Source organism: Anomaloglossus baeobatrachus, chromosome 10 (assembly GCF_048569485.1).
Source record: "Anomaloglossus baeobatrachus isolate aAnoBae1 chromosome 10, aAnoBae1.hap1, whole genome shotgun sequence".
Classification (NCBI taxonomy): Eukaryota; Metazoa; Chordata; class Amphibia; order Anura; family Aromobatidae; genus Anomaloglossus; species Anomaloglossus baeobatrachus.
The window spans coordinates 34,875,776-34,885,775 of NC_134362.1; the positions used below are offsets into that span (position 1 = coordinate 34,875,776).

Here is a 10,000-nt window from a genome sequence, read left to right on the forward strand (position 1 = left end):
CGCTAAGCGCGGCTCCCTGCTCTCTGAACATGTAGCACAGCGACCTTATGATCGCTGCTTCTGCTGTGTTTGACAGCTAAGCAGCGATCATAACAGCGACTTACAAGGTCGCTGTTACGTCACCGAAAATGGTGACGTAACAGCGACGTCGTTGTCGCTGTCGTTTAGTGTGACACCAGCTTTACTAACGAAGACTATATACCTGTAATACCTTAGCGTTAAGCTGCCGGCTATCTATCCCATCCCCCCACATACACATGCACACTAGGTACTATTGAACATGAACGTGTTCCCAATGGGGAGAGGCGGGCACATGTTCCTAATGGGGAGAGGCGGGCACATGTTCCTAATGGGGAGAGGCGGGCACATGTTCCTAATGGGGAGAGGCGGGCACATGTTCCTAATGGGGAGAGACTTGCAGATGTTCCCAATGGGGAAGAGGCATGCAGATGTTCCCAATGGGGAAGAGGCGTGCAGAGGTTCCCAAATGGGGGAGAGGCGTGCAGAGGTTCCCAAATGGGGGAGAGGCGTGCAGACGCTTCCCAAATGGGGGAGAGGCGTGCAGACGCTTCCCAAATGGGGGAGAGGCGTGCAGACGCTTCCCAAATGGGGGAGAGGCGTGCAGACGCTTCCCAAATGGGGGAGAGGCGTGCAGACGCTTCCCAAATGGGGGAGAGGCGTGCAGACGCTTCCCAAATGGGGGAGAGGCGTGCAGACGCTTCCCAAATGGGGGAGAGGCGTGCAGACGCTTCCCAAATGAGGGAGAGGCGTGCAGACGCTTCCCAAATGGGGGAGAGGCGTGCAGACGCTTCCCAAATGGGGGAGAGGCGTGCAGACGCTTCCCAAATGGGGGAGAGGCGTGCAGACGTTTCCCAAATGGGGGAGAGGCGTGCAGACGTTTCCCAAATGGGGGAGAGGCGTGCAGACGTTTCCCACATGGGGGAGAGGCATGCAAACTGTGCCCCCCACTCATCTACTGTGGGGACATATGACCGGGCATGCTGACATCCAAACTGACCATTCCGTGGTGTTCGGAGCGGCATCTGGACGTCCCTATATACATCATGGTGGACGACGTCTTACAAAATTGGGCAACTTTCCTCTATTGTGTGTGAACATAATTGTGAATATCCTCTTAAATAGTGACATGATAATTATAGAATCATCAGCCATCAGCTTGCTGACAGTTTCCATGTCCGTAGGGAAACCCTATGAGTATTGAAACCATCATTAGCAGTGTATTGATGATTTCAGGATGGCAATAATTTTTCTTTTATTTTTCAAAACAATTTTTATTGATTTTACAAACTTATTTCAATATCGTATCAAAAGTAGTATGATTTACAAAAGACAAGATTGCAGCTGTCGATAAGTATCATTGGAAGGGGTAGAATCCCCTCTCTATCTCCAATCCCGCTTCAGATTGCATTGACAGATAATGAATCAGAGTTAAAAAATCCAAACATAACATAAATGAAACAAACCCCTGAACCCCTGTGCCATTCTCTAATAGTTCTAGTGCCAATGTCATGTCTTGATGACGTCATGTTGTCTCGCCTTTGTCCCTCACCTGGGTCCCTGCTAATTAGTCCTCAGCTTTCCCAGACTATCCTGGATTTCATTTATGAGGTACCACTCCGTATGTCTGAAGGGTGCCACTAAATGGCTTATGTCCTCCTGTTTGTAATGAACTTCTATAAAAGTTTTCCACCTCCTAAAAAACTTGGTTGTCAAATTATCCTTGTCCCTTTCTGCTTCTAATTTCTCCAGCCTCAAAAGGTTGTGCAGTTCACTGATGACTTCCCCTATGGCTGGGGCCTCCTCCTGTATCCAGTGCCTTAGGATGCATCTTTTAGCTATCATGGCTATGTCATGTATGATTACAAATGTTTTTTTGTCCCGAGCGTTCAATCCCCCTCTAACTCCACCCTCCAAAAAGTGGAAGATCCACACCATTAGTTCTAGTTTGCAGGAAATTTTCCATGTTGTTTGAACTAACGCTCTGACTTGGTTCCAAAACCTCTTTATTGGACTGCATTCCCACAAACCGTGCAGCATGTCTGTTTTTTCTTTGTGGCACTTAGGACACCGTGCCTCCCTGCCCGGGATGTTGAAGCCCAAAACAGCCCTGTGTAATATCCTAAATTGGGTGTCCCTCCAGCTCTCGTTAGTGACTTGTTTCCTCATCTGAACCCATCCTTTCAGTATGACCTCCACTACTTCCTGTCCTTTCAGTTGTTTTTCCCATGCTAGAAGTGTTCGACTATCTTCCCTGGATATTAGCACACCTCTAAATGTTTGGTATATTCGGGAAACATTTATATTTGTTACGCTACATCCCATGAGCTCATCAATCATGCTCTTGTTCAATTCCCTTCCAATCTCACCAAGCTCTTTCAGTACTCCATGTTTCAATTGTTCGTACTGCATAATGTGGGAGCCGTTGAGATTGTACTTATCAAGCACCTCCCGACCTGTCATCCATCTTCTCTCTTCCACATTCATGACATCTATCAGACTCCTAATGCCTCTCTCTTTCCATTTGAGGAATAATTTATTCTCTCTCCCCTGGGGAAAGTTTGGTGACGCCCAAGGATTTAGGTATTTTGATACCTTCCAGGAGAGTCCCAATTTCCGTCTAACCAATCTCCAGGCCAACATGGTGTCTCGAAATATAACCGAGTTTCTTATATGACCTTCAACCTTAGACATTGGGGAGTGTAAAATGGACGTCAGGTCCCATGGTTCTGCATACTTGAGTTCCGTTCCATAATCTGAGTGCCTGCTCGTTCCTCTCAGCCAGTCAATCACATGTCTCATAATGCATACAATGTTATACCCTCTGACATCCGGAAAATTTATCCCACCCTCCTCCACTGACTTCATCAGCGTGCGCAGCTTTATTCTGGGTTTCCTTCCCCTCCAAACAAAGTCTGCATACGCTGAATTAAGTCTGTTGACATCTTTCAGTGTTATCAATAGCGGGATCGTCTGAAAGGGGTACAGCAGCCTAGGGAAGCTCATCATTTTTATGAGGTGACATCGTGCCAATAGTGGCAGGGGCAGCCCCTTCCAGCCCCTCAACTGGTTAATGATTTTTCTAATCAATGGACCATAATTCAATTTATAAATTAATTCCGTCGTCCTCCCTATATGCACTCCCAGGTACTTTACTGATGAGTGCGCTATAGGGATCCCATTCACATGACCCTCACTTGGGTTTCCCACAGTTGGTCCTTTGCCTCCGCCCAGGAATAAGAGCTCGCATTTTTTTTTGTTTAACTTAAAGCCTGAAAAGGCACCAAATTTTCCAATCATATCAAGTGTCCAGGGTAGGTCCGCAACAGGGTCCCCCATATACAAAATCACGTCATCGGCGAACAGCGCTAACTTCATCTCTTTTCCCCTTATTTTGATCCCTTTAAAACTATTGTGACCCTGCAGCACTCTTGATAGGGGTTCTATTGCAAGGTTAAAAAGTAGGGGGGATAGCGGGCATCCCTGTCTCGTCCCTTTCATCAGGGGGAACACGTCAGACAAAAATCCCGGTGTGTGGATCCTTGCTCCCGAGTTGGCATACAAATTGTTAATGTAAAGTCTCATCCTACCCACTATCCCTGCGGCCTCCATCACCTTGTCCAACCAGTTCCAGTTAACATTGTCGAACGCTTTCTCAGCATCAAGCGTGACTAAAGCAGGGCTTGCCTTTCCCTCTGTACGCCCCAGTCTAACCGCATCAACCACTAAAATCGTCTTTCTAATATTGGTCACTGCATTTCTTCCTTTTATAAACCCTACCTGGTGTTCTGAAATTAATCTAGGTAAGACTGCTGCCAATCTGTCAGCCATGATTTTAGACATTATTTTTAAGTCCTGGTTGATGAGCGAAATGGGTCTATAACTCGAGGGGTCGTCCAGGTCCTTGGCTCCCTTAGGAATTAATTTAATGTACGCTATATTTGCATTTTTAGGGATTTCTGCTCCTCCCAGTATCGCATTAAAGACTGAGGTTAAATCCGGCGAAATCTGGTCCTTGAGGGCTTTATAAAATTCACTATTAAAACCATCGGGCCCTGGCGCCTTGTTGGTGCTAAGTTCCCCAATTGTTCTTGAGACCTCCTCCTCCGTGATGTTTGTATTTAGGGCCTCCCTTTCCTCCTCCGTTAAGCTAGGTAGTTGGGCTTGTCGTAGCCACTCCGATTCGTCAGTCATGTCATTCTGTCCTGGCCCGTACAACTTTCTATAATATTCTCCCAGCACCTTGTTAATTTCTTTAGGATCCGAAGTCATCCCCCCATCCTTCGTTTTCAATGAAGAGATTACTGTCATTTTTCTGTTGCCTCTTGCTAGATTTGCCAACATCCTCCCCGCCTTGTTACCAAATCTATGAAGATCTGCCTCTTTATGTGACCAAAATAATTGCTCCTTTTTTTTTGCCCACTCGTCAAAATCTCTCTTGGTTGCCAGCCACCTCTCCTTTGCCCTGCTAGACCTGTCTGACAGATAATTAGTATACGCTAGACGTACTGCCTCACTGTGCAAGTTGTAATTCGCATTCGTCTTCCGTTTGACCATGGCAGCATACCCCATCAAGCGTCCTCTCAAGACCGCCTTTGCAGTTTCCCAGAACAAAATCGGGGTCACCCTGTGATCCTTGTTATCCTCTGAGAACTCCTCCCACCATTCTTTTATTATCCTGCGAAAATTGTCCTGTCTAAGGAGAAACGTCGGGAATCTCCAAATAATATCTGATCCCCTTTTGAATTTTTCTCTAAGGTCCACTCTCACCGGGCTGTGGTCTGAGATTACCATATTCTCAATCATACAGTTTTGCACACCATTCGCAAGTTCCATAGATAACCAGATCTGGTCTATGCGAGACCAACTGTTGTGTGGGTGAGAGAAGTGCGTATATTCTCTATCGTGCGGGTGAGTTAGTCTCCAGATGTCTTTTAGGCCTACATCCTCCAGTGATACATCTCTGTGATTTGTTCCCTTATCCCCGGATCCTGGCTCCCCCTCTCCCTTGCTTCTATCCTCCACCGAGTCTGGCACTGCATTGAAGTCCCCCGCCACTATGATGTTAGGCTCCTTGTCCAAGAGAATTATGGCTTTTATGGTGTCGTGAAACTGATTCTGCTTCGAGTTTGGGCCATAAATATTATATATGCTGAGTTTCCCCGCTGGGCTATTAATTATTATGTGCTGCCATCTTCCCTGGTCATCCTCTTCCTGAGCCACTATTTCATGTCTAAGTTGCTTGTTTATCAAAATCATTGTGCCCGCCTTCCTTCCTTGCGCCGCTGCCCCATATACTGAGCCCACCCAGTACTTTTTCATGCGAAAGAAATCTTCCCTCCCCAAGTGAGTTTCTTGTAATAGAGCAATGTCTGTTTTTAATCTTTTCAAGTGTCTTAGTACCATTGCTCGTTTGTTAGGTGATCTTAGGCCCTTAACATTCCATGTCGTTAGTTGCACCATGTTTGTCTGGGTAATTTGCTCTTATCAATACCACCCCCCAGGTCCCCAGCTGTAGGAGAGACACGACTATCATTATATCCTTCACACGTGGTTTCCCCAGAATGGCATTTCTTTTCCCCAACCTGTGTGTAAACTCTTAAACAACATAAGCAAAGTATAAATCCTACAACAGTATAACAAGTTGTCCCTTTGGTGGGACTTTCGGCACTTTTTGCCATGCTAGTGGCTTCCCTTTTTCCTGTCCAAAATATGAGTCTCCCTAGTCCCCCCCCAATAGACAGATTCAGAGCTCTATCCCCCGCGTAAAACATAACGATCTGAAGTAATATACATAGATTAAAACATTATGTTATAAGTGGTAGGACCTTAAAGAGAGTTCATCTACTGGGTTAGTCCTAGTTTCGTGGGACCTTCCTGCCGACCCATTCGTGCCCACTGTATTTGGACCTGCAAAGCAATCCACAAAGAGAGAAGAACAACGGAGCAGAGACAAAGAGATAAAAGAGCCCAGCATAGAAATAGATAAAGGATATCATAGCCAAGAAGCACGAGAGGGGAAGAAACAGCGCAGAGGAGAAGAGAAGAAAGAAGCGAGGAGTAGTATTGGAAAAAAGGCAAGAGAGGTAGAACCGGGGAGGGCATAGAGAGAGAGAGGGGGGAAAAGAGGGGAAGGGAGAAAGAGAAAAGAAGGGAGAACACACCAGAGACAAATTAGGGGAGAGAAGGGAGGAGGTAGGGAAGAACAGAGAGAGGGAGAGGAAGAAGAGAGGGGGAGAGGAGAAAAAGGAGAGAAAAAAAAAAAAAAAAAAAAAAAAAAAAAAAAAAAAAGGGGGGAGGAGGGGAGGGAGAGTAGGTGACTTGATCAGTCTCCCCTCCGTCCCCTTCACGCTGGCTCGTCCCCCTCGGCTCGGCCACCTTCCTCACTCAGGGGGGTAGATCGATAAGGGCTAGTAGAGATCAGTTCAAGAGTCATCTTGTGTCTTGGTGTCTTTCAAGAACGCTGTTCCCTGGGTCCCATCCCTGGGCTAAACTGCTGGGCTGGACTGCGTCTCCCCTCTCCACTGGCCTCGGGTTGTGTTTGCCTTCCGCGTTGTCCACCTTCCCCTCTCGAACCCGCCGGGGAACCTTTTCTGAAGTTTTCTCCTCCACTGGGTCTCCTCTCCTGCCCCTCCGTCCGGTTCCCTTTATGTTCTGACATGAGAATATTCTCCGCCTCCTTGTGATCTTTATAGTATGAGAACGAACCATTGGAGTTCCTGACCTTCAGCACTGCCGGGTAGAGTAGTTGGCATTTTATTCTTTTATTGTACAGAAATGTGCACAGTTTACTGAAGTCCTTCCTCCGTTTGGACACATCAACGGAATAATCCCCAAAAATCAGCAGTCTATTTCCTTGGTATTGTAAAGGTCGCTTTCGTTCTCTAAAGGCTTTCAGAATTTCCTCTTTGTGCTTGTAGTCAAGGTATTTGACTATCACCTGTCTGGCTCTTGAGGGCGGTTTATTGCTTGAATTTTGCCCTTCTCCCTCCTTCGCCTCTTGCTGCCTCAATGGTCCCACTCTGTGGGCTCTCTCCACTCTAAATTTCGCCTTTATGCCCAGCGCCTGTGGTAGTTCCGCCTCACAAATATTGTCCAGCTGTCCCGGTGTTACCGATTCTGGCAGCCCCACAATGCGAAGATTGTTTCGTCTCGATCTGTTTTCTAGGTCCTCTGCCTTGTCTCTCAGGTAATCATTAGATTTTACAAGAGTTGCTATCTGTGCTTGCATGGTCAAGATTGTCTCCTCAGAGTTAGAGATTCTTTGCTCTGCTTCTGTGAGTCTCTTTGAATGATCAGTCAATTGCTTCTGCATGGCGGCTAGTGAAGTTTGTACGGCTACTTCAATGGCTATTTTTATGTCTTTGGACAAGTGAGATGCTACTTCTACTGCCAGTTTTTTGTAATCCATATGGAACTCTTGCACTTGCTTGTTTTGGTCAGCAGGTGGAGCTGTTTTCTTAGATCTGCTTATTTGCATTGAATCTCTGCCTCCCTCAGATGTCTTGTAAAATTGAGATGTCAGTGGATCCTGTTGTTGTTTTTTTTTTCCTCCTTTACAGGGGGTGCCTGAGGTTGATCTCCTCCTGTATTGCGGCTGTCTCCCTCTGGGCCCTCTACTTTGCTGGGTTTCATTTTCCTCCAGCCCTCCTACTCCTCCATAGCTCCCCTCCATAACGCCAGCGTCCTCCTCTCCAGTCTCTCCCCCCACCTCCCCCTCATCCTCCCACTGCGAGCTGCCCTCCTCCGACCCCTGCAGCCACCTGTCTCCAGCTCCACATTCCTCTGTCTCTGCAGCCGCGTCCCCTGCTAATCCCTCGCTCCGACCCGGCTCCATCGCGTCTCTTCCCCGCACCTCTGGCTCCGCCCCCGGCACGCTCGTCGGCGCCATGTTCCTCTCCTCCATTCCCCTCATGTCCACAGCGTCGCCGCCTCTCCCGGGCCCTTCACCGCCGCTGGCGCTCCTCAGCAGGTATCTGTCCATAGCTGCAGATCTCCGCTTTCAGGCTGGGTCCCTCCCGTCCCGGACTCCGATGCGGGGGGGCTGCTGTCTGACTGCTTTTCTCGGGGGGGGGCAGGAGCTTCTCCTTTATGCCTCCACCGCGGCCAGGACCGGAACCGGAAGTCAATTTTTCTTTTATATATGGTACAGATTTTAAAATAATTTTGAAAACTGGAAAAAAGTAAAATAAAGTGCAAAGATTTTATGTTTTCTTCCTGTAGATAATAACATACCATGGAGTTTCCATGTTCATTTTTGCTTTTGCAGAGGAATTGTACAGAATTCGTCCTCTCACTTGGTTTGTTGCAGCATAGGGTAAATTAGATCGTCTACGTACCTCCAATAGCAGTAGTTATTAAGTCTATGTGTTGGCCGGTCGTCTGTGTCATTACATTGACAATGGCCTCTCTGTGTCACCGATAATAAGGCCGCTCCGCTGACCTCAGCTCCCATCATTACCATGGTCATTACAGAATCTTCTGCTTTCCCCTTGACGTTCCCTGTTCCGCCATACTGTGTCTGCATCACCCTATGTGAACTCATTGTATGGTGCACCGTGTTTGAGCCTGGTGCTAATTTCTCCATGGCAAAAGCTACAGGATTCAGTTGAGAGAAAAAAAAAAGAAAAAAAGTACACCCTCTTTTTAATTCCTTGCCTTTACGTATTTGGACCTTTTTAGCAGGTCCTAAAATTAGATATATATGACGACAGATGTCATATTACACTATTTCATTAATTACCAAAAACGATACCAATAAGCAGAGGTATATAACAAAATAAGTACACCCCATGAACTCCTAGATTGACAGGCACCAACAATTCTCTAAGATAAGATGATTACTGATTTATTTTCTGATTTGCAGAATGTTAACACACTCAAGAATGCTCCAGGCCAGCAAACGTCCAAAACTTCTGCTCTTATAGAGGTGGTCAAATATGCTGATGAGCAATTAATCAAGGGCATTTGGTGAGAAACACCCGGCTGCCACTTTCTCTTTTAATTTCTAGGAAAACCAGTAAGGGTTTAGTAACCTTTTTGCACACTTCTTGTATATTTTGCTTGTTTAGTGTCACGGTGTAATATGTCATGTGTTGTAATTCTAGAATTGCATTTACCTACCGTAATTTTGAAGAAAAAAAAAAAAATTAGGCAGAGTTTTTTTTTTTTTCCCCATTACAAAAAAGTCTTTTTTTGTAAATGATGCAATCAATTACCGGTAAATCAATTAAAGCGAATGTCCAAGATTTAAAAGAAGGGTCTGCTTTTATGCAAAATCTACCTCGCTCCTGCCTGTTATTCTGCAATTTAGTTACATAGTTACCGTATTTTTCGTTTTATAAAACGCACCGGATTATAAGACGCACCCCAAATTTGGAGGGAAAAATAAGGTTTAAAAAAAAAAAAAAATGGGGTCCATTTATAATCTGGTGGTGTCTTACCAGGGAGGTTGGCCTGCAGAGGAGCAGGGGTCATAGGAGGTAGGGGCGGTAGTGGAGTACTGCAAATACTATAGAGGGGGGCCCAGATACTCACTGCTGGTGCTGCTCTGTGCGGGGCCGGTGACGTGGGTGCTGCTCTGTGCAGGGCCGGCAACGGCGCTCTGCTCTGTGCGGGGCCGGTGACGTGGGTGCTGCTCTGTGCGGGGCCGGTGACGTGGGTGCTGCTCTGTGCGGGGCCGGTGACGTGGGTGCTGCTCTGTGCGGGGCCGGTGACGTGGGTGCTGTTCTGTGCAGGGCCGGCGACGCCGCTCTGCTCTTTGCGGGGCCGTTGACGTGGGTGCTGCTCTGTGCAGGGCCGGCGATGCCGCTTTGCTCTGTGCGGGGCCGGTGACGTGGGTGCTGTTCTGTGCAGGGCCGGCGACGCCGCTCTGCTCTTTGCGGGGCCGTTGACGTGGGTGCTGCTCTGTGCAGGGCCGGCGACGCCGCTCTGCTCTGTGCGGGGCCGGTGACGTGGGTGCTGCTCTGTGCAGGGCTGGCGA

General features: G+C 47.4%; 1 protein-coding gene across 1 annotated transcript in view; it reads left to right on the forward strand.

The window, feature by feature from the left end:
• The window catches only part of SBF2 (SET binding factor 2), a 321,660-nt gene that overhangs the window by 35,465 nt on the left and 276,195 nt on the right, over positions 1–10,000 (forward strand). The gene's annotated exons all lie outside the window — the stretch shown is intronic.